We start from the raw sequence: 25,743 nt of genomic DNA, 5'->3' as shown, positions 1-25,743 counted from the left end.
ATACTTGTTGCTGCAAAGTGCCATCATGGGGACCATTATAAAAGCCTTTGCAATAACTAGGGCTGTAAATCCATTCAAATTCTGTTTGCCTTGATCAAAGTGCTGAGACATAAAAAATATTCGGGGTTCTTGAATTTTATAATTACTCAGGAAAAATAATGGTGTTTTGTTTTTGAACTGATTTTGGCATTACATGTTACCAAGTCGCTGGTATATCCCCAGCATGTCGTGGCTGCAGTAACACTTAGTAAGGCTACACACTGTTAAATAGTGAAGAGAGTTTTGGTAAAGCAAGGAGTGAAGGAGACACTGAACTAGGTAGAAAGAGGAAAAAAGAAGACTTGAGTCTCTTGCTATTCCCTCCAAACTTGTAATGGAACTTGATTAGCAAGCATGTAATGTACTTTACCCCCATGGATGGAGACATAGGGGGAGGAGGGTTTAAAGAGGCGAGGGATGGAGGGAGAGGTATAGCAGGAAGGAGGAGGAGTGTATATAGGCTGCCCTCTCAGCAGGTTCTCATCTCCCCTCCTCCACTTTATTCCTCAACTCCCTCAGACCAGGACATAAGTTTCCCCCCTACTTGAAAACCTAGCATCACCTCACACACAACACACACACACACACACACACACACACACACACACACACCACACACACCTCACACACCTCACACCACACACACACACACACACACACACACACACACACACACACACACACACACACACACACACACACACCAAAGCCTAACGCCATCTCCCCACCTCCTTCTCCCTCCCCCCCTATAGCTGTACCATGCTGTGAAAGCGGTGGGTGTGGGTGGGGTAGGATAGGGTTGGAGGTCAGAAGCAGGAAGAGTTTTTTCTTTTTCTGTTTTTGGTCGCCCGCCCCCGTTAACAAGCTGCACGTCTGCATGCAGGAAGTTGTTTGTGCACAGACACAATGCAAGTTTATTTGAATCCAGCAGGGAAAAGTCGGCTGTGTTGTTACTCCGCTGGCTTTAGGGTTAAAGGCTAAAGAAAATGTTGAGGTAGCATCCATCAGTCTGTTGCTTTTACTAGCAGAAAAGATCTGGAACTAAAAGTCATCAGAAAGGGGGAAAAAAGCATACAAACTTCCACTTAAAATGTTTTTCATGTTCTTGCATTTTTATATAAAAGCCTTTTTATTTTATGGAAGATGGTGTCGTTTTAAGATTAATACCAATTCAAACCAATAATACCACCACAGATTATTAAAATGTACAAGACTAGAAATCCAGTTTCCTTCCTGAGAAAAAACTTATGAATCCTTTTAGTTTATTTAGAATGGAAAGATTCTCATTATTGTGCTTTCTAACTTATGTACAACTTTTAACACTCTTTTAGCACAAACTAACATCTTTTTGTTACAGTATGCCTCTAGTTTAATGTGCTATTGTACTTTGAGTTATGATTCAAAACACAATAGGACATCAAAGTTGAAAGTCAAGATACAATGAGTCAAGGTACAATGAAAACATACAAGATACAATGAAAATGCATTTCTCAAGTCAAAATGAGTCACCAACCAGGTTGGTTTCTTTCCTCTAAGACAAAAGAAACAGCACTGTCATTTAACCTTTTAAACATCACTGATATCCTACTGAATTTAAAGGGCTCCTCTAAATGTAACAGTTAATACAAATTCAAAGAAAACGTCTTTTTAAGTCTCATTTAATACATGAACAATACAATTTCTCTCCATCCCTCTGTGCCTCCCACCACGCCAGATCAGTGTTTCTCTTTCCCCCTCTGCCTCGCTGTGCTGTCGGTTCAGGGTGTGAGCAGAACAACGTTAATGTGTGGAGACACCTGACAAGCCTGCTGGCCTTTAGGGCTCAGCCTAATCACTCAGGACCCAAACCCATCGGGAATTAAACCTGCAAAACCAAACAGTCACTGTGGGAGCTGGCTGGCATCTGCTGCAGCCACTCGGATGGCTGCTGAGGGAAAGGCGGTGAAAATGAGTTGTTTAAAGAGAACAGAATAAGAAGATTAATGTGAAAACTTGCAGTGTGAAAAATTAGGTTTTTTTAATTTTTTTTAGAAAAATATAGGTTTTCCATATAGTTTAGAACATTGGAAAGCCTGAAAATTAGGATATTTGTGCATGTGTCACTCTTCCTGCCATATGTAAATGGAAATACATTATTTGGAAGTTTTACTGAAGCAGAATCAATCATGGGAAACTTTTACATCTTCTGCTAGCTCTGTAATTCTATACAGGACATTGATGTTTAACTGTGAATGTAAATCTGACAGCATTAAGGTGTCAGGGCTGATTCATGCACATATGCAAAAACATATTCATGTGCCATTGTATTAAAAAAATGTCCAGGAAATTATAATTCTGTTTGACCAGGCAGAGTCTGATAAATGCAGGCTTACGCCAACATAAAGTAGTTTGACAGCTAGAGGCCAAGAGTCAGTGTGAAGATGTCGCTGTAATGTGTTTGAACTAACATTAAAGCTCATTTGCCAGCATTCAGAGTACAGTAGTGCGTTAACTTTAAAATTAATGGGGATTTTCCAGTGTTTAAAGTACAGTAGCTTGTTAACTCCGGTATCTGTTAAGCCACCCAGGGCCCCTCTCCACTCTCTCTCTCTCTCTCTCTCTCTCTCTCTCTAGATGCCCTCATTAATTTTAGATTGGCTCTAAATGAGTCTCCTTCATCGTGGCCGAGGTTTTCTAAATTAGATTCATTTATATTTAAATTGTGAAACAGGCGTGGTTAATGAGAGAATCATTATTTTTGGGGTTATTTCAGATGGGCTGATAGTTTGGCAGCTCAGTGCTGCAGTGAAGCCACCAGAGGAGGCACACATGATGTAAGAAGCACAGCATTTGGGCTTTTCATTTTCTCTGGCTAACATCACCTATCCACAGGATTTCAAAATAAAAGCATTCTCGCTGGAAAAAGACAGATCAATTGTCAGTAAGGTTATTTTAGCAGCACAAGCACTGTTTAGGAATTAGGAAAAAAATATGGTTGAGTGTTTATAAAACCTTCTGTATACAGACGTGTAAAATGTTTTATGTAAGAAACAAACTAGATCAGAAACAATACTATTTGTTTGTTTCTCTGTTGAAAGATCTATTTTTTCTTTGGTTGAAAGATAAAAATGTTAGAAAGGAGAATATGTAAAGTGGGATAGACCTGACTGTCATACATACACAACATATCCCTGTTTGTTTCCTTTGCTAACACCTCATTTAACACTCTTAAAACTAATGTGTCGTTTTCAACACAACTGTGTCGTTTTCGGCACCACATAAACCAAAAAAGCATTACAAGACACACATGATGACCTAACAGGTGCCTCTATCGACACATGATGCCCAGACAAGGCAGCAGGACGCCTCTCGACCTAAACTGCTGAAATCGGAGTGTTGGAAATGTCTCATCTGAGGAAAAGAGGACATGAGGTGGAACAACAGAGCTTCCCCCCGTGAACCCATCCATCCTTCTCATAAAAAAACACAAATCACACAGCGCTTTACAGCTGTACGTCTCCTTACAAGGCATCTCACAGCTCTTGGCGTCCTATAGCAACCCCCAGCTTCTCCCCGCCAGGAATTTGACTGTTAGGAATCTAAGTGCCAGGCGTTTAAAACCTGAGGAATGCTATTGTTCTGGTCACAGCTGCACTAGCACTGGCCTGGCTACTGCTGCCACTGTGTGAGTGTGGGGAAGAGGGGGGAGGAGAGGGGCGGTGGAGGAAGGAGGGAAGGAGGGAGGGAGGGAGGGAGGGAGGAAGGAGTCGAAGGTGTGAAAAAGGCAACTTTACGTGTTTCCAGTGCTCTGTGGTCTCATGACAAAGCAACACATAGTTGACAGCGAGTTGACACATTCCTCAGGCCTGGATGGTTGCAAAGCTCTCTCCACCCCTCTCTCCCTCTCTTTTCTTCCATCTTCCTCCAGCATCATATGTATCTAAAGTAATGTAGCTAAATAACAACACACATGCTCAGAGTTGCAGGAAACATGGTAATTATGCAGAGAAAAAGGGAAGGATTTAACTTACATGGAAGTTCGGTTGCCGTAGGTTTGTTATCGTAAATGTACTGTAGTCTAGGATAGAGGGTCTTTCAGTAAAATTTATATTAAGGCTTCTTTGAAAATATATATTTTAGTATGTAATGCAACAACAATGCAAATGCAAAACAACAGATAGTTTAGTTTGTTCATGTTTTTCAGTTGTATATAATTTACGTACATCTTTTTTTGACATTGTTAGTGTCTCTTGTCGACTGCAGGCCCACTACAGCTAAATCAAAAATCGTGACAAGAAACAACAGATTTGATCACATTGCATTTGTTCTCAGATCTCTGCATTGGCTTCTGTTTGGTTTCAGAGTGTATTACAAAATTGTAGGTCTACTTCTTGTCTATAAATCTAAGTACCTCTCTTACCTACTGATCAAATGGGAACCTATTGTATGTCATCTAGCAAAAGCCTTCAGGTTGTTTCAAGGATTAAATCTAATGTTGGTGAAGCTGCTTTTATATGTGTAATGGTCCAATATATTGCTAGTTTGCATTAAATGTGTTCTTACATTAGAAGCAAAATGGAAACACTTCTCCTGCACATTGGAGTTCTTTGTAATTTAAACTGTAATTAAGTCAAGGTTTACTTACCAGCTTTTTCTGGATCTTTCAACCACATATCACACTGCGTTTACATGCAGTTTAAAAAACGGATTATATTTGGGTTAAGACAATACCCCGATTTCTCAAATGCCATGTAAACACCTTACCCCTCCGGAGTTCTCATAACCTGGTTAACAGACCTAGAGAACTCCTTCGGTAAGCGGGGTATTCCTCCATGTATACACCTTAACCAGGGTATCGTCAGGTTAAGCGTCTGCGCATGCTTCAACTGCCCCTCCCCACTAATTTCGGTGGCCAGTCTGTAATTTTGACATAGGTCAACCGGAAGACAAGCCAGGTTTGCGTTGGCACAGTCCTACCTCTATGACATCTCCATGACAACTGTGCAAACTTTTTTTATTTAAGATGTTTGTACACTATACATTAAAGGAACACGCCAACTTATTGGGACTTTAGCTTATTCACCGTAACCCCCAGAGTTAGATAAGTCCATACATACCCTTCTCATCTCCGTGCGCGTTGTAGCTCTTTCCAACGGCTCATCATGTGACCTTGTTATTTGTACACGCTGTGACTATACAAATCACAACATGTAAATAGGAACATGTTGGCGTTATTTTGTCACTTATTCGGAGCAGTAGGCTAGTTGGAACCGATTACCTTAAGGATCTGTGCTAGGCTAAACTACCGGTGGAGCCGTCGGAAAGAGCTACAACGCGCACGGAGATGAGAAGGGTATGTATGGACTTATCTAACTCTGAGGGATACGGTGAATAAGCTAAAGTCCCAATAAGTTGGCGTGTTCCTTTAAATAATCCTGCCTTGGGCTTTTTCTTTCCTCTACCTGCACAATATTCTATGATAGGTTTTGTGTGTGGTTTTAACTTTTTAACTTGAACTACAACTAACCTCAATGTGCTGTATTGGCTGAAGTTTGGAGTTTCATCTCCTTTTGATGTTTCACTACATCACTGATCCCTGTGTACATGCAACGAAAGGGTTCTCTGTTGACTCCCAGCTCTCTCTGTCAATACATTTTTTTGACGCGCGATTAACGCACCGACATTCTGCGATTGGGCCTCCGGCCGCTCCGTAGTTTGGCAAATCAGGAAGCGATGCAGCAGTAACGTTGTGGATGGCTAGGAGAAATGGATAAAGAAAAGGGTCTTTTAAATGGCAAGTTCAGTTTCAAAGCCCTTCCAGTTATTTGCATGTACTGTCGATGTGAACTAAGTTACCACGGGAGTACGCCGAGTCTTAAATAACACTTGCTGGCCATGCATACGGCTGATGCAGAGAGCCTTCCTCCCCCTCACCAAGGCACGCCACGCTGGATGGCCATGCTGGATAGTTTTTTGAGCATACAGTATTTTTGAGGTTATTTTTGAGTATTTGTCATAGTTTTGGATTGTTGCAATAATAAACATTTGCATTAAGCAAGCATATTTGTCTGCTCCCATTTTGATAAGAGCATTAAAAACTTGAAAAGTATCCCTTTTAAAGTACATTTAGAGCAGATAAATGTGTGTACAGTATATATTTATAAATGTAATCCAATATGATACATGTGCCAGGAGAGGAAGCAGTAGCAACAGTAACAGTAGTGAGGTGGCAGGGCTCCCCTCTCTCTCTCTGTCTCTCTCTCTCTTTCTAGTAATTACCATCCAGCTGCTTGGAGGAACAATGCTTGGCTCTCTTCCAGACGGCTGACTTCATACACTCTGTGCCACGCTCAATTTAGAGCGCAGCGGAAGCTGGGCATGACTGGCACCCTCCAGGGCATTGCTGTGTCTCTCTATGGGACTCACTGTGTGTGTGTGTGTGTGTGTGTGTGTGTGTGTGTGTGTGTGTGTGTACCTACCAGTTCCCATTTTTCATCCGGTTTATGTATTTTCTGGTCTCTTAATTGTGTCTTCACTCTCCCGTTACGTCACTGGTGAAACAAATCAAAATGAAAAAAATAATTATTAGAGATGATCAGTGACATTTTTGTACTGTGTAGCTGATATTACAACAAAAGTTGCCAAATCTTAACAGCAGTGTTGCAGGTTGTCATTAAGAAAATCCTCATGCATGGGCCTGTGTGTGTAACTAACAACAGTGTAAAAATGTAACTTGTTAATTATGTCGTCGTTGTCTTCTTCGTCTTAGTCTTTTTCTTCGTGTTAAATGTTTCTGCTTTGTTTGCAGGATTTAGATGAAGATCAGAGGAGAAGCAGCATGCGCAGTGATGCCCAAACAGAAAAGGAAGATTGACAACTACCGAAGCTCAGACTAGTTTAACAGGTGATCAGCGTTGTACGAAGCACCACAGAATTATTATTTTAATGTATTAAGTAAAATGGCTGGGTCTGAAGATTTCACTCAGCCTTGGTGAAAAACTAAAAGTTCACAGTGGATCCTTGCACACACACACACACACACACACACACACACACACACACACACAACAGTTCACACTGCTTCCTGATACAAAGTTGTGTTACCAGGCAACAAGTATCTTCAGGCTAGTAACTCACAGACTTCCTTCTCTTATTGCACTGCAGTAAAGTTTAGTTGCAAAAAATGAAAGCTGACTCTTTGGTGTCAAACTGAAGCATTGGCTAAAGCACATCTAACAAGCATCTGAATATGAAGGACCCCCTCTTAATATGGGGTGAAAAATGTACACACGCACACACACACACACACACACACACACACACACACACACACACACACACACACACACACACACACACACACACACACACACACACACACACACACACACACACACACACAGCAAACTTGGCTGAATAGGGTGCAGCACGACCCAGCTCCTCCTGCAGCACAATGAAGACCTGTTTTGGTCCAGTATGCCCAGTTACCCTCATCCCACAGCCCAAAAAAGCAACACACAAACACACCCACAAACACTATCAGCCCCAGTCTGTCTCCTACTGTTTTGGACAGAAGGGCATTTAAAGAGCAGAGACAAACAGCAACAGTTGCTAATTGTTGTGTAACAGTTCGACGAGGAGATGGCAGCATTAAAACAGAAAGCTTTACAGTTCTTTCAGATAGTCGCTGCCAGCTGACATGGTGCGATCTGACATGACGCTGTTTTACAGAAACTTCTTAAGACAATAAGAGGGCCAACATTCATGTTTTATTCACACACCAAACTTTTTAATGCAACCAAGCAACCCAAAAGTCACTAACACTATGAAAATAACAGTTTTCTGAGTTTTCTTTCTTGTAAATCTCTCGGAGAGACACATTCGTTTTTATTATTAATTAACTACACTGATGTGTTCTTTATTATCTGTTCTGTTAATAATCACACAAGTAAGGTACCTATTGTATGGTATTAAAAATGTTTAACAATAAAATTTCACCCTCTGATCGACCCTTTCACTAGACACAACCTTGATATTGGACGATTCTACAAAATCTCAGATGTTGCATTCAGTGATTTGAAGTTTTTAAATGTTCAACAAGTGCGTTTCCATCCGACTGTTTTTAAGTGCATTTTGAATTTGTTTATTAAAAAAACTGGTTAACGAAGAAAATTCGAAGCAAAAAAAGGTCTTATAAAAAAGGATTGAAAGATTGCTTGAGTTAATACTGTACATGAAAAAAAAAACATATGCCATATTTCCATCATGTTTTCTACCATTTGAGGTTTGACTGGTGTTTTCTTTTTATTATGCCATCTTGTTGCGCCCTTTTCTTCTGCAATGGTTTAATGGCACCTGCCTGCAGCATTAATACCACCAGCGCCCAACTCCTAAAAGTCTCATAGCATTAATGGATGTAAACAGGCATTCATTAGCACTTAGTTTTGCTAATTTTCTGGAAATTAAGTTACAATTTGTGCTACATTTGGATGAAACCTGACTTAAATTGCTCTTACTAAATGTGTGCATTGCAACTACAGTATTACCGTTAACACTAATAATAGTACAGTATAATAAAATCTCATGTGAAAGACTGTTTCTTTAGATAATGGCACACTACTTTATGCATTTGCACTAAATTTTGGCATCGGATGTAAATTAAGTGCTGCAGAGTTTTTAATGTTAATGTAATTCCTCTGGAGACTGGTTTTGTTATAAAGTTTGTGGGTATGGCAAGGTCAAACATAAACAAATGGTACCATGGTTCCATATGAAAATGGTGTATAACGCATCAGTATGAAGAGGTATGGTAACACTGTTTAAGTAGCCAGTGGGGGTTTAGGGTTAAATTCCCATGTAGCTTAATGGGTACAGCAAGGTAGTATTACTGCCAAGCCACTCGGCTAGAAAATGTATAGGGTACAGTTACATGGCCACCTCAACCTAACAGTCATGGCAGCGGGGAGAATGGTAACCGTAAACCTGTCGAGAACAGTGCTACCAGTGTATGCAAATCTAATATTGATATTTCTGATTTGAAGCAGCTAATATTTTGTAGTTGTTGTTTTCAGCATCTCTAAGTTGTCCGCCATTGCAGTTTGACTTGACTTCCTGGGCCCTTATGATAAGCATTTCCATCAAACAGCCTGTGCTATTATATTATCTAAACATGTTATCATAACGCCTCAACGCAGTCACAGTATATTCATATGAACTCCACCACGAATACAATAACAGTAATGTCATTCCCCATTTGCAAGGCATGCGGCTGAGGCTGGTGCGAAGTGGCAGAGGGCCAGCCCAAAGCAAACACAGGTGTGTTTCTGATTTGACTGCTCACTCATTGCTGTTACAGAGTTAATACAGAGAGTTCCCTACAACTACTTCATAGTTGGTTTAACTTTGCTAAAAAATAATTTCCTTAACAGTTTCCAGAATGGAACATTATGTATGAACCAAATAACCCAGATTTAGTCCGGTGTAAATTAACATGAGGAAAGATTGATGATGACCAGTTATACAATGCATTTCTACCCCTCTAGCCACCATGCATATATGTTCGAGTGTATTAATACTATTACACGTGTCAGTGTCAGTGTGCTTGAGTAAATGCTGCCTCAACTACATGTATGTATGTATGTATGGTATGGTATAGTATGGTATGGTATGCCATGCCATGGTGTAGTGTGGTTAACCGACCTTGTGAACGCAACTGCATGTTACTTTCTGTGTATCTCCGTGTGTGTGCTTGTTATATAGTTTGTGTGTGTGTTAACGGCAGCGGGTCCCCAGGCAGGGCCCCCCACAGTGTCCAGGGGGATTGTGGGTAGTTGGGAGAGGGTTTGGATTCTGGCTTTGTTTGTCTCTGTGTGCTGACATCACTGTGCTGATGGCACCAAATCCCCCGTTCTACTGCACGCAGCACTTTCTATACAAAACACCAACACACACCAACACACACCAACACACACACACACACACACACACACACACACACACACACACACACACACACACACACACACACACTGCAAGTAATGCCAACTTCGCCAAAAAAAAGCTTGTTCTCTTTTTAGCACACATGCAGACATCCATGTATGCATATATTGATGCACCACACACACCTAACACGGGGTGCAGTGTGATCATCATTTTTGGAGCTATATTTGGCCTCTTGCCGGATCTCCAATTGACAAATGTACTTTAAATATACATTTGACATTGTCTTCCACCTGTTGATAAGGTTTTATGACCACATGACTCCTTGTCTTATCAATATCAACAACTACACGGTCAATCACTAAATTGAGATTTCATTTCAGTTATGAGATTAGTTGAGAAAATTCCCCAAGAGCTTTCTATATGTTGATTATACAGTATAACTAATCTTTCAGAATCACCTGTGTACTACAAACATTTTGACCCCTACACATTGAACATAGAATAGTTTATTATATTAAGTCAGATTATAGTTACATGTTTTTTGCAGTATTTCACGGCTTCTTCCAAACTGCATTGTTACAGACAGACCGACAGACAGACCGACCGACCGACCGACCGACAGACAGACAGACAGACAGACAGACAGACAGACAGACAGACAGACAGACAGACACACACACACACACACACACACACACACACACACACACACACACACACACACACACACACACACACACACACAGTCTATTTGCTCATAAGCTCAGCTATCTAACTCTGTCTTTACACAGCCTGGTTAAACATTAACTGGAAGCCTTTCTCTTCCCTCCAGTGCTGTCTTTGGTATGTATGGAGCTCAGAGAAGAGTGGGAGGAGTCGGGTAATCGGGTTGATGACACTTCCTCTGAAGCCTGGAGGAAATGAGTAGCCATTTTTCCTTATTATTGAGTTGTTTATTGGTTGCATTTGGTTGTTACAAAGAGAGATACAAGATCTTGGTCTACCTTTTCCACCATTTAACTGTTTATATGCACAGATATTAATGAATCAGAGTCACAATATCTCTTGTGTGAAAATTCTCAGTGCCTTGCTCAAGAACACTTTAGCAGGGCAATTGCTTTGGGGACACAGTTTCAACCTGTATCCTTTAGCTGAATTACAGTCTCTAAAACCACTTGATGCCCTGGTATGGTTTGTCATGTGTAGGGCATACAGGGACTTACTCATACAGACACATAACCGCACGCAGAGATCCTGAGAAACACACAGCATACACACATACATAAACACAAAGCCACACAAACACACTGCTCCTAAGGACCAAGGGAAGCAGTTGGGATGGACCCAGCACTCAGAGCCACTCAAAGCCAATCAAAGATGATGATAGCTCAGACATTTACACCATCCATCCGCTGCCTCTGTCACTCGCATAGAAAAGAAATGTATTCAGGTGATCGCCATCATCGTTATCACATCACTCACACAAGGAGGGAAAGAAAAAAAGAGAGAGGGAGGGCATAAAGAAAAGAAATGTGGATTCATAGAATTCAAAGTAAAAACGTTGCATCAGGGTTCTACGTTTGCACCTTTCTGCTGCTTCCACCAATGTGCAGGAAGCTTTAAGCCCTTATCTGACATAGTGCTCAAAAGACTCAATGAGGCACAATGAAGAACAAGTTTAGTTAAATAAGTAAACCGTTAACATAAGTGTCATTATTCAGCTTGACTCTAATTATCCCACTCCTTAACTTAAGGAGCTGTTTTGTTTCTCTCAATAATTTAGATTAAAGTGTTTTAATGTCTAATAGAGAAGCATTATGATCCAAGGTCTGTATTTCCAATTTAGAAAAGATTAGTTTGATTATCATACCAGATGTAAAATAATAAGCTCAGAGTATTATTTTTTTTTTAAAGATTATTTTTTGGGGCATTTTGTCAGGCCTTTATTTGTATAGAACAGTTTAGACTTGAAAGGAGAGAGAGAAGGGGAATGACATGCAGCAAAGGGCCGCAGGTCGGAGCCGAACCCCCGGCCGCTGCGTCGAGGAGTAAACCTCTATATATGGGTGCCCGCTCTACCAGGTGAGCTAACCAGGCAGTAGGGAGTATTTAAAGTTTATTGTTTAAAGTTTATAGAGAAACTGGGCCTGATTGTTTTAGTGTATCTGAGACAACTCTGGTTCATTCAAAAAGTGTTTTAAGATTAATTTTGGGGCTTTTATGGACTTTAATTGACAGGATAGCTTCAAGACAAGGAAGGGGAGAGAGAGGGGGCCGACATGCAGCAAAGGGCAAACCCAGGCCACTGCCAAGGACTCAGCCTACACAGGGCACACAAGGTGAGCTAGACGTTGCCCCAGTAATTTGTTTTTGGTGGTAACATTTTTGTCATCAGTCATCAAATTTCCTGGCAGTCTACCTGCAAATTAGTCATTTCATTTTACAATAATACAACAATAAAACCTCTCAGAGTTGTATAATGTATCTTTGAAACCCTGGAAGAACTCCATGCTACCACAAGCCTCTTTAACATTTTGAAAACACCCAGATTGAGATCCAGGTTAAAAAAGATTAAAGTAAAATTTGTGCAACTATGATGACTAGAAGGCATGCAAACCCGGGTACATATGATTTATCATCTTTACAGCGAGGTTATTCAGGTGTTATGTTTTAAGTGCAAAATACTTTTTGGTGCACCTTCTTCCTCTCAAAGTACATTGTCCACTACGTCAGGGAGTGACCGACTCACTACATTTCCCAGAATGCCTCACAGCAACATGCAAGAAAGGGGCATACATCTCTTGCATTCAGCAGCCTGACAAAGCAATAGATCAGAGTGATAACACTGACAGAAAGAGTTTTTTAGAAAATTCTGAATGGATAGAAGTGAGGAGTTTCATCACAGAGGTGAGAAAGTTATGTTTCTGAGGTAAGGACATAGCTGTAGTAGTGAGCTTAGTCTCACACACACACACACACACACACACACACACACACACACACACACACACACACACACAGACAGACAGAGAAAGCACAATTGCGTCCATGATCACTGATACTCAAACACATTTTCCCAACGGTTGAAGACTTTTTAATAAACTTTTAATGACCACTCCAAGAACACGCCCTGTCCTCTGAGTACTGCCACACACACACACACACACACACACACACACACACACACACACACACACACACACACACACACACACACACACACAAACACACACACACACACACACACACACACACACACACACACACACACACACACACACACACACACACAGGGTCCTGTCAGGGCTAACTAAGCGGAGTGGCAGGCAGGGCAGCGTTTGGATTGGCTGGACAGGGGTTGCCGGGGGTTACGGTGGATTTGGTGGACCACCTGCTGAGACTCAGCCGCCAACTGACTAAAAACATTTACATCAGAAACCACCCAGGATAGAGACAGAGAGAGAGAGACACAGAGGGGGGGGGGAAGGAAGTTAAGAAAGTTTTTACAACATATTTTTCATAAATGATCACTGTTGTAAACTGCTCTGATAACCACAGTTTCCTTTTCCTCTTGCCAGAAATGAAATGACATAAATGCAGCCTCACTGGCCTTTAAACACAAATAATTAATGTCAGAAAAACAAAACCTTAATTTGTGATCCAATGCCCACGTCGTCCACCCCACAGAAAATGCTAGAAATCTTTTTTAATTTTGCTGTTTTTGTAACACAGAGGACAGTTCTGGTAGACATTTACATTCACAGTTACCAGTTCTACAGTATGTGAGAGTGAGGGGACTGCACCTGCACCAGTAGTGGTAGTGTGGTGGCAGTGGAGGACCTCTGTGTTTCATGGTGTAAAAGTACTTCCCAATGCCCGGAGTGTTCAAGGTGTCCATGTGAGTCTAACCCCAGCCAGAGCTGTTTATGTGCATGGAGAGATTTTGGCCCACAGTCAAGGCAAATACAATTGACAATAGCACAGAAACATTGGTGAGCATTGGACCTCGGCTGGGCCAGAATTAATGTTTTGTTTTTTTGGGTGTCTGACCAGCACTTTCAATTCCTGAAAACATAACTGTACTCACTCTGGATGGTTTGAACTATCTGCTGAGAGCCAGAAAGATGTGAATTAATTGTCCAGTTTGTACATTTAGTCATGTACTCTACTCATTTCCATATTTCCACTACGTTATACTTGTACTGCATCACCGTTTATGAGGCAAATATAATACCATACAACATTTATTAGTCAGCACAGTTCATAGTTACTTCTTAGATTAAGTTTTACATGCAAAAAGATATGATCGGTTTATAAAATATAATTAAACTATCCAAAAGTCTGTAAAGTAGTTGAAAAGTATAAATAGGCTTCACACTAACCAGCTACAATATTAAATGCTTTTTAAATGTCAATGCTTCGGTAATAATAAGCCAACATTTAGTCTGTTACTGTACTTTTGCCTAAGTAAAATGTAGCACTGTAGCCTTTTACTTTTACAGTGTGTTATTGCTACTTTTATTTTAGAGAAATACTTCTTTAACCACTGCTTTTTAGGAAAGTAAAACCAACCTGAAAGTACTTTCTAGGAGAGTTAAATTCAATTAAAGATAAAGAAGGATTAATGAAAGTTAAACTTACTTTAGATTGTAGTAGAGTACTTTACATTGCGGTATTGATTCATTTGCTTTACTTTGAATTTCTTAGGGAATGCTTAGGTTTTCTTTCATTTTCCAAAGATGGTTTGGATACTATGAAACACCCGTTGAATATGAATATGACTAGAAAGAATCATCATCACACTAAAGGAATGGAAATGAACATCAGGGCAACTGAACTGCAAAAAATCCAGTTACAACAAAGAGTAATTCAGAGTCAGATATTCCAACACTCATAATCAGCTTAATTTCAGTACCAGAGATTGAAAAGGTTCTGGTACCACAACTGTTTCAGATGCAGAGCGTTGCAGTGGCCCCTGCCCTCCAAAAACATTTATTCCCCCTCCTCATCCTCTCATGTATAAGGGCCAGGGCCCATATGGGGGCCTGGACCTACTCTCTCTCAGGTCGTCTGTGTGTGTGTGTGTGTGTGTGTGTGTGTGTGTGTGTGTGTGTGTGTTTGGGGGGGGAGGGAGTGGGGAGCGGTACGTGGGTGCGTGCGTGCGACCCGCAAACTGACCTCCTCAAACTTCAAACTGAATACTTCTGGCAGTTACCACGACGACAGAGCTCTCCAAGCCTTATCCTACTTACTGAGACGAGACGAGGAGCGAGGAGGAGGAGGGTGAGCAGAGCAGGAGCGAGAAAGTAAAGAAAGAAGAGAAAGACAGAACAGTGTGGACAGAGAGAGAGAGAGAAAGAGAGAGAGAGCGAGACACACACACACACACACACACACAACAGTAAAGAGAGAGAGGGGGGGGGAGCAGCGGGGGAGGCAGAGCGAGGGCAGCCTGGCAGAAAGCGAGACTTGCTGCTGTTGCATCTCTGTGTTTTCCATGAGTAGACAGTTTACTGGGAGATTATTCAGTCTGGTATTTAACCTTATTAGGCCACTGCTCCCAATACAGACGTCCCCTCCCATCATCCACAGCCACACAGAGGCTGTTTGGTTTGTTTGTTTTTAGATTTTATTTTTTTCCCCTCTTCTCTTTGTACTGTATATAAAAAAAAAAACTTTTGTTCAAGGCACATTGTGTCCTTTCCGCTATTGCAAGGTGGGAAAAAGTTATTTTTGGCATCCAGAAGTAAAAGTCCTGCTCATTTTCTGCACAGACAATGTTAGGTGACAGGCAGTTGGAGCACTTCCGAAGCTTGGATGAACACAAAACTCTCTCTGTGGTCTCGTTTTGTATCATCACTACAAAAGATGAGCAAGTGTGATTGAAAATATCTGTATCTTTTCTTACGCATTACAGTAAGAAACTTACAATCACAGAACTTAAATTTGGGCTACAGTGAGCTGAAACTAAAACGTTTACTATCAGATTCTGGACCAATATGTTGTTTGTAATTGCCTTCCAGAAGGACACTGTGTTTTCTGATCTGACACTGCTATGGTTAAGTTTGGTTTAGGCACAGAAACAAAATGGTTGTTGTTGGGGAAACATTGTTGTATTGGTTAAAATAACTACTTGGTTAAGGTCGGGGAGAGATCAGCATTCACTGTCAGTAGACGAAGGAAAGTGAACAACAGTCTCCCATGTTAAAGTCCAGTGTTTGTTAATGCATTCATCCAACCACCTTGACCTCCTTCATCTGTGGACTTTGTCGCTCTATAACATTGTCGTGATTCTGTTGTTTTCCCTGGGACAACACAATCTCATTCTAGATGAAGGATGTGACAGTTTCTATTCACAATTGTAATTTTTTTTAAATAATACAGAACCGTTTCGGTCTTCTTCCATGTTCGAGGCTAATGGGTATTGTAGAATTTAGAGCTATTCGAATACCAAACTGACAGGGCAAAAATATTTCTCGAAAAAAAAGATGAAAGTTTCAACTGATGGCCACAACATTAACCTATTGTACTGTTTTTGTTAGGAAGATTACCTGATTTCTATGTCGAGGAACACTGAGAATATCATTAAAAGAAAACTTGGAAATAAAAATTGATAGTAACATTTAAAAAAAAACCACTCCAGTCGAACTTAGTGTTAGTTTATCCTTGAATGCACATTTCAACTTTTGTCTTTTATATAAGTGACATTTGTTAGATCATTTACAGCTCGTCGTGATTTCTTGTTTTCGTATGAAGTTTGAACTTTTTCAGGCTGCACTTCTTCACAAGCTGTAAACTACTTAGTATATGGCATTTTACTGCTAATAGCTTCCTTCAAGTGCCATAGAGACCTCCCTCCATGCTGCTAAATATCCTGTAGGCCCGTTAAAAAACATGGCCGGAGGGCCATTCCTGCTTACAGAGATTCACACACAGCAAGAGTCCTAACATGACTAAGTAAGTGTGTGTGAGACAGAGACAGAGAGATGGAAAGACAGAGTTAAGGAAACAATATCTATCATCAATGTGTATGTGAGTGTGTGTGTGTGTGTGTGTGTGTGTGTGTGTGTGTGTGTGTGTGTGTGTGTGTGCGTGTGCAATTGTAAATGTTTGACTGTGTGCATTAGCCTTGAGAAGAGCAATTCAGAGAGATCTGATGGAAGGAGACTCAAAATCAATAGTGTCCATGTTTGTGTCCCCAGGCTAGCTGTCACTCACCAGCCCAGAGACTCAAGTGATTGATCCATCTCTGCTTTAATCTGTGCTCAACAGCCTCACCTGGCTCGTTCCCAAGGCCACACAGACACACACACACACACGACGATCCAAACACTCTCAGTACTGGGACAGTTGGCAGCAGTAAATGTCCCCTCTGTCCCAGTACTGCCAGTGTTGTTGACTCACCACATGAACAGGGACATAAAACTAAAAGATGGAAAAGAGACAGCATTGTTTACAGTGTCTTTTCTTGTCCTATCCTTCACTCTTCTGTCCAGTAATATCCTGTCTCGTCCTATCACATCCTTGCCCTTTGCTGTCCAATAATGTCCTGTTTTTTTGTGTCTAGTCTTCTCCTATGAGCCCCTTTTGTCCTGTCTTGTCCTATCATGCAGTGTCCCGTTCTGTCTTATCCTACATATAACAACCAGTCCTGATCTGCCGCATCATGCCCTATATCCTGTTCTGTCTCTGCCCTTTTCTGCCATGTCCTATCATAAAAAGCCCTTCCCTGTCCTGTAATGTCCTTATCCATTATTTCCTGTCTTGTTCCATCACAGAACATACTGTCCTGGCTGGTCTTGTTCTTTTCTTGCCATGTCCAGTCCAGTTTTATCTTGTCCTGTCCTATCATAACCATCCCCTTCATTTCCTGTCTTGTCCGGATCTATCCTGTACTGTCTTTTTCATATAAACTGTCCTATTCTGTAATGTCATGTCCTGACTTGTCCAACTTTTTCCTTTCCTAATGAGTCCAGTCTACTCCTGTCCTGTCCTGTTCAGTCTCATATTTATATTTCTGTCCCTATACTGTATATGTTTGCAACGACAATGTAGAAACCAATGTACTTGGTAAATTGTGCTTTCAAGATGAAGGATGCTAACGGAATTTTTTATTAAACCTTTTCTCCTTCAACAAGAAGACCTGACAGGCCGCTGAAAAGCTCCAAATCAAACATCCTCTCCCACATTAACCTTCTCCTCACCTCATTCAAAAAAAAAGTGTGAGTGCAGCTTTTATATGTGGAGCTTGTCACACTGTAACAGCATACTTTTTGTAAAGACTTTTCTTTGTGGAATTGGTTGGATAAAATCCTTTATGCGAGAAGGTATCATTAACACATCTGCCTCTTGTTTTTGCAGCAATTTTTGTTTTATTCTGTTCTTTCATATACTATTCTTTTTTGGCACAATGTTGCTCTATTTTGATCTATTTTATTCTGCCATGGTCTGTTCTGAAATATTCTTCTCTGTTGTATACTGACATTTTGTTAATCACAAAGTTTCTCTTAGCCTACCGATGGTGTTTACGGTTTCTATTCAAATATATTTTGAAGCAAACTACCGTTTTAACAACCTGGGTCTAATTTGGTAGTTTTGGGCATCATTCCTTACCATTACTATACAATTTTACTCATAAAGTTTACTGCCAAAATCTGAGATTAAGTAACATTGACTTTAGTATACAGGAATATTATAAGTGGTGTTTTATCTCTCTTTTTTTTTTTATCTTCAAACATGCATTTGTCACTTGTGTACAAGTTATTGTATTGATTGTCTCAACATCAAATATGAAGAGTGTAATCTAATGTGTCCAGTGGGGTCACAGTGGGATAGAGATGATGTTCGAAACATAAACTGCAGGCTGTCCAGGCTAACCGTCCTGAGCTCTCCCTCAGGGCTGCCTCTCACGTTTGAGCTCTGTCAGTCGGTAAATCGGTAAATGATCCTGGCTGTCATTTAATCAATATTAACAAGCAGCAGCTGTCACAAATCATCGTCTCCCCCGGGGTCGTTGTCAAGACGCAACATAAAAAATGTGTGTGTGTGTGTGTGTGTGTGTGTGTGTGTGTGTGTGTGTGTGTGTGTGTGTGTGTGTGTGTGCTTTATTTGATCCATTTTTTTATCAGCCTTTATTGTGACAACCAGATAAATGGAAATCATACTCTGGTTTCTTGTAGTGTTATGGTCAAAGCACAACGGATAATTAGTTATATATTAAACGATAACAACTTACTTTACCTTAGTAGTTGATTAATCAATTACAAAAAATGAATTGCTAATTATTTGGAAAATCAATTATTAAGTCATTTATCAAGCAAAGAAGCCAAAACATTTGCTGATTCCAGCTTCTCAAATGTGAGGATTTGCTGCTTTTTTAAAATATTTTTATCTTTGGGGTTTGGGCAGTTGATTTGACAAAACAAGCAATTGACAGACATTGTGGGCTCTTTGGGATTATAGATTGATCAATAAATTGAAAACATAATTGATGGATAAATCAATGGTGAAACCATTGATGAGTTCTGATCACTTTCCCTGATAAATGAGAGCTCGAGTACGTTGAGCACAACTCAACTCAAATCTCAAGAAAAGCAGTAGAATAGTCTGTTTTGGACCTGAACTGGGTTGGTTTGTGGGTGGGTAGGGGAATTAAAGGGAAGTGACACACCGTTTTTCACTACACTTTGTTCACCATGGCCTGTGCTAAGTCGCTTGCTGTGAAAATTTAAATACAAAAAGTTGAAAAAAAAAATAAAAAATAAAAAATAAAAAAGCAGTAGAATAAATAAAGTATGGCTTTGAATGGAGTGCAATACATGCATCTCTCATATCTCCACCCTATATGTTGTTTTCTTGCAGAGCCAACAACAGGAGGGGTTTCAGGATGGTATACTACTGCAGGGGGTATTCCTGTCCTCTATCCTCCTCTCCTTTCCTTTCTCTTCCTTTCCTCACCTCTCCTAATGTGAGACAGTGAAATCTCATCCAGCCACTCTGCCTGCCCTTATAGCCAGCAGGGAGGGACATGTCATTTCACTTGTGTGCATGTGTGTGTGTCCCTTACTGCGCAACACACAATGACGAGAGCAGAGGGAGGAGGCGGGTGGGGGGGGGTGTGACAGGGCTCTGATCTCTCAGATAGGGAGATAGCCACCTGATTCAAATGGCTCGCTTGTTCCCGGCAGTCACTTGATCGGCGTGTGAACTGACTCCTCTCTTATTTACAATCAAATGCTGCTGCACTGACCTGCCCAACCCAACCTGGGCCAGACCTCTCTCTCTCTGCCCTATATTTTCCATGTCTCTCTCTCTCCATCCCACACCCACACCCACACCCACACACACACACACGTGATGGAAACTTCCACAGATGAGGCCAGTTACGATCATGCAATCTTTTGAAATTTGATCCCAACTAAAGCTCAAGGTGATTTTGATTTAATTTCACAAAATCAAACATCAATCTATAGCCACTTAATTAAAGCTTCTTCTGGTACACAGGAAGCCATGTTCTATTAATTGAGCAGCAACAAAGGAAGTTTGTTCAGTTAGTTGAGGAGAAAGTGAGTTGTTTAAAAAAAAAAAAAGGATTTTAGGGATTATAACTATATGAACATATTGTCTCATGAAAAACAACTACAGTGTAAATCCTTGCGTGAAGCAGAATTTGACTAAAAGCTAAAGATCTCTGTGAGCAGTTACATTCAGGTGCGCTATCATTTGCTACAGAAAAAGAAATGTGTATTTGTTATCCCTAAAGAGAAAAGACTGAAAATGAAGTCCATAGCATGTGTCCATGTGGGCTAACAAAACTACTAACTACTACTAACTAACCAAGCAACCATACAGTATACAGGGTAAGGGCATATCTTATCTAACTTAAGATCTGAGGGTTTCGGTGAATTAAACTTTTTTATTTGAGCAGCATGCTTAGCTCCTATTTAACGTATTGTGCTGTGACTTTCTAATGCAGGAATCAATAAGACTTCTTCTAATCTAATGTAATCTAATTTAATTGAATATAATATTTTTTTAATGGTTTATGACTACACTTAAAATGATAGAAGATTTTGCTGTGCTCCACTGATTTACAGACAATATTACCCACCCTACTAACAGGATTTACACAGTTCATTGTTGACTTTAAAGGGGAAAAAACGGGAGGGGGGGAATTCAGAAAATAACACATTTTCAAAAATGAAAAGTCTTTATGATACAAAAGTGAGTTCATAACATGTGGACAATAACAAATTCTCATCTAAAAGTCTCCCAAATGCGCCACTGTCTAAGTCAGGGAGAAACAACTTCAGTCTACTGCATCAGTCTGTCTGCCTGTCTGTCTGTAACTGTCCTGTCTGATTATCTCTCCCAGTTGGCCCCGAGGGGACACCCACACTGAAAGAGGCCACTCTTCCATTCAACAACAGCTTCTGTCAGAGAGTCGGAGAGAGGGAGACCTCAGAGTCACCAGCTCCAGAATAGCCTGATAGTGACTGATGCAATCAATCGAAATCTACACTACAGTCAACACGATCGACAAGGTTTTACGCTTCATAAAAGAAGATTGCTCTGCATAGGAGCTATACAAAAAAAAAAAGCAGAAACGCAGATGGAAGGGTCCATGCCATATTGGTGTTTCATTTTTATCAAAAATACTGACACGATTTGAGCCTAACAATGTCATGAACACCCTGTAGCTGCGTTTCAGAGAAGCAGCAGTTTATTTACAGCATTAACATACTACTATCACCATAACTGGCTGGCTCATATCAGCCACAGCAGTCTAAGCCAGTCAAAACAGACTCATGTATAATGTCTAAATGAGCTTTACAGATGTGAAATACTGTATAATCTGAAGGATGACAAGATGTCTGATTACATTACGGCATTAATTATGACATTATTATCATCTTAAAGATAAACAGTGCCAGTAAATCGATCGTGTAACAGCTTTTATGAGCTGTGATGTTAAATGGTTAATAATTAAGTGGGAATTCCTTCTTGACAACAACCCACAGTGGACCCTCCTGCGGATATCAGCTTAGGAAAATGTGTTTTATGAGTGTTTTTCTGTATGAGAGTTCACTCGTATTACGTTATTTTTACTTAAATGTTTGAACAAACTTAAATTTTGGTGGGGAAATACAGCAAAAAGAAAGGAGGATACATTCTGAAAACATAATGTTTGGAGTAACCTGTGATCCACACGGTTAGAAACTTCAAAATGCTTGTTAAAAGTGGTGATTCATTCAGCCAGTATGTAGAATACAATAATAAAACCAGCAGAGGTCTGTGGGTCAGATGAATAATTCATCACTGAAAGAGATATGACATTTCCCCAATGGAGGAATGTAATCTGGGGTGATGTTCTGTGTGTCAACATGATTCGTTATAACAGCCCAGTATTGCAGCACTGAAGGGTCTAAATTCATCAGCATGTGACACAAAAACATTCGGCAAATGACATTTAGAGGATGCTTTCATCATCATGAGCACGGATGCTTTTATCTGATTCTTGAAGAGAGGAGGAAATAAGTGCAGACTGAGGGGAAACACAAGTAGGGAGTGTTGTCTGGAGGATGAGCTTGGCCTACATATATGTATAGAGTGTGTGTGTGTGTGTGTGTGTGTGTGTGTGTGTGTGAAGCTGAGAGTGCTGTCATGTTGATGTCACTGACAAAGCCTTTGAACAACTCCAGTATCTCTGTGACACTTTGTAATGTAAGCCTACCTTTAAAAACACATTAACACTTTGTCCTGTGGGTTAACACACGTTACCTGATTGTCTGACTGATGGCGTGTGGAAATGTAATCTCCTCTAAAACACCTTAAATTCCAAACAAATTTAAATTTGCCTTAATCATTTCTTTAACATATTAGCAGTATTGGCTGGCCTTAAAGTCTGTATAGTAAAAGAAAAGCATTGATGGTGATAGTCTACACACTTTGTTAAAAGCAGTTATAAGTTTGTAAAGTGATCTTAAATAATCCAATGAAGACAGCTGTCGTATAAAAAACGCATTATCATTATTGGTACTCTAAGTACGGTATGGTAAGTACTGTGAAAGTATTTTAATGTAGTGAGTGTGTCTTAGTCTGTAAAGAGACCAACTAAGCACATTTTGGGCACACTCTAACAACTCAAAAATATACTTACCATTTTTAATTAATTTGTTATGGTTATTTCTGTAGTTTGTCACCTTCAACAAAGCTCAGATTGCTGCACAAGAAAATGTTACCACTGAAATACTTTTCTACATATTGGGTTTTTACTAAAGTCAGAAGATAATAAAAACAAATATTTCAAAATGAAAAAAGGTTGGTTTTGCACTTATTAATACCTTTACAGATACAACAGTGGGGAAAAGCCAATGTCAACTGTTGTCTTTAACAAATCCAGATTTGTGCATAATCCCATTTGCAACAGTCTCATTTGGATTATAACAATTACAATATATCAAAATCCATGCCGTTATTCATATTCATTATAGTGAAAAACACCTGATGTGAATATTAAGATTGAGTCATATTGTAAAGACGCACTCACTAACACATGCATACATTCAGTTTCTGCAGCATGCATTCAGAAGGCTGCGCATGTCCCCGAGGCCTCTTGTTATCTCTTTCAGACCCTTCAACATGTGCCTCTACATTTTTACAGCCACTTTTCCTCAACCATTTCAGGATGTGCGATATTCTAAAATAGGACAACCCCCCCCCCTTACCTCGCTGCATCCCTCCACGTTTAATGTGCGAGTGGAGTTGTTGGTCAACAGTTGGGTCGGGGGGCCAGGCAGAGGGAGGGAGGGCCGGGAACAATGGACGGTGCTGTTGTGTGCCGGAGTCGGTGGAGGGAGAGAGAGGGAGAGAGAGGGAGAGAGAGGGAGAGAGGCAGGCTGATGACAGAGTGAAAGAGGTTAGTGTCTATGCTGGGAAATGAGACCAGAGGATGGGGGGTTCCTGTGTCTGTTGGCTTGTTAATGATGATTCAGTCCCATCAGCTCAACAGCCTTCTCTATAAAGGAATCTCTGAATGCGGTGCCATCACAAGAAGCATATTTGTAACAGTGAAAGTATAATTATGAAACGGCTTTTTAGATCACAGTGGCTTAAATATAGGCCTAGCTTTAACGCCTGCATGTGCAAAAATTAAAAACATTCCACATAAAAACAGAATTCATCTCATATAATGCCTGTTTCTTCTCAGATCTTTAGGCCTATTTCCTTTTTAACGAGGGAACAAAATCATCGTCTCTGTTTTTTCCTGGACATTTGAGATGATAAGAGTTAAAGCGATTGAGTTCAGGAGTTCAGGCTATATTGTGTTTGCAAAATTGTTGTCAGACTGTTGTGTAACGAAAAACAACATTATTTATCTAATGGCTGATTCCAGAAGCAGAGAAATCGAGACCTCCCTGATTTAACAAGTGACGGTGGTGGAAATCAGAGCTGTGCATGGGCCAGACGATCAGCTGCAACACCTCAGAACAACTGGATCACAATCTGCACCTCGTGAGGGGTGTGCTTTGTCCAGTCACTGCAGTGTTTAAGAACGTTGTGTGAATCCAGCAACGATTTTGTGTTTTCAAAAGGCATCCCACCCTTCTCCTCTCCACTCCCCCTCCCCTCCCCTCCTCCCGGGTCTGCCAGGCTCCTTGAGCCGGACATGTCAGCCTGGAAACCCGCTGATGTTGTTCCAGAAGAGTGACGTGATGCATGGAAGAAAGAACATTGTTGTTCTGCTTCAAAGTCTAAAGACAAAAAAACGTAGAAATGTTCTGATAGTGTAGCTATGGGCTGAGCTATTATAGACAAGTAGCCTACTTTAGATTTTCGGTATGACGCATTCAATTCTGCCATTTTCAGGCTTTTTTTGAGCCGAAATTGTCACTGATTTCCCTGACAAATGATATCAAAAAGTCGGATTTGGTGTTTTTCTTTTTGCTTACGCTGAGTGTGCAAACTACATCCCCGCCTTTCCCCTCTCCCTCTCCTCCCCAGGCCCGAGGAGGGACATCAGTAAACACAGTCTCCAAATTTCCGGACAACAAAGGACCAGCAGACCGTGCGCCACTTTCACTTGTAGCTGCACGATGGGCCGGCCCCATACAGTCAGTCACCTGTTGCCTCATGCTGCCCGAATGAGCTAAAGAGCTGAAAACATACAAGAGAATTAGGTGTTAAAAAAAAAAATCATGATGTCTGCATTGTTGATAATTGCCTTTATTTTTTTCGATTTAGAGACTGTTTGTTTGAACATAAAAAGCACCCTCGTGCCTTTTCAAATTCAATCTGTTAAAATGTCCTGCTGAAAAGCCTGTGTCCTCTCCTCACTGTATTTGGTTTCAATGACCATATAGCCTGTGAGTAGATCTCCTGAATCGGAGCTGCATTGTCCTCTTCCCAACCGCAGCCAGCAGGCTCAGCAGCCAGCACAGCCAGCCAAGCGTTTGACATTATTAAATCATAAAGAGATGCTGATCTGGTAGCATTGTTGTGAAGGAAAAAAGGCCAATTAGCGTGTCGTTATACTGTCATTATGACTGTATTAACTCGAATTAGTTATAAGACAATGTGCACATTGACACTTGCATTTTATAAGTACTATAGGGAAAATTAGTCTTCACACTGAAATATAGCACGCGAAAATCCGTGATTATAATAGCACTTGGTTTTCAGTATCAATATTTAATCACTGGTATAGAGGGCCTAAACATAAAAAAAAAGATTAGGCCTATATTATGGAGTACATACCAGAAAAAAATAACAATATTCAAATAA

General features: G+C 40.5%; 1 long non-coding RNA gene across 2 annotated transcripts in view; it reads right to left on the bottom strand.

Moving 5' to 3' along the window:
- LOC116038136 overlaps nucleotides 1-25,743 on the bottom strand; it is a 105,994-nt gene that overhangs the window by 9,436 nt on the left and 70,815 nt on the right. For both annotated transcript variants that reach the window (XR_004102031.2, XR_004102030.2), the window contains one exon: nucleotides 6,498-6,569. This is a non-coding gene — a long non-coding RNA (uncharacterized LOC116038136). The remainder of the gene's footprint in view (nucleotides 1-6,497; nucleotides 6,570-25,743) is intronic.

The sequence above is a fragment of the Sander lucioperca genome, chromosome 11 (genome assembly GCF_008315115.2).
Source record: "Sander lucioperca isolate FBNREF2018 chromosome 11, SLUC_FBN_1.2, whole genome shotgun sequence".
NCBI classification, from domain to species: domain Eukaryota; kingdom Metazoa; phylum Chordata; class Actinopteri; order Perciformes; family Percidae; genus Sander; species Sander lucioperca.
Note: the sequence above shows the minus strand (reverse complement) of the source record. Positions and strands in the feature narration are given on the sequence as shown.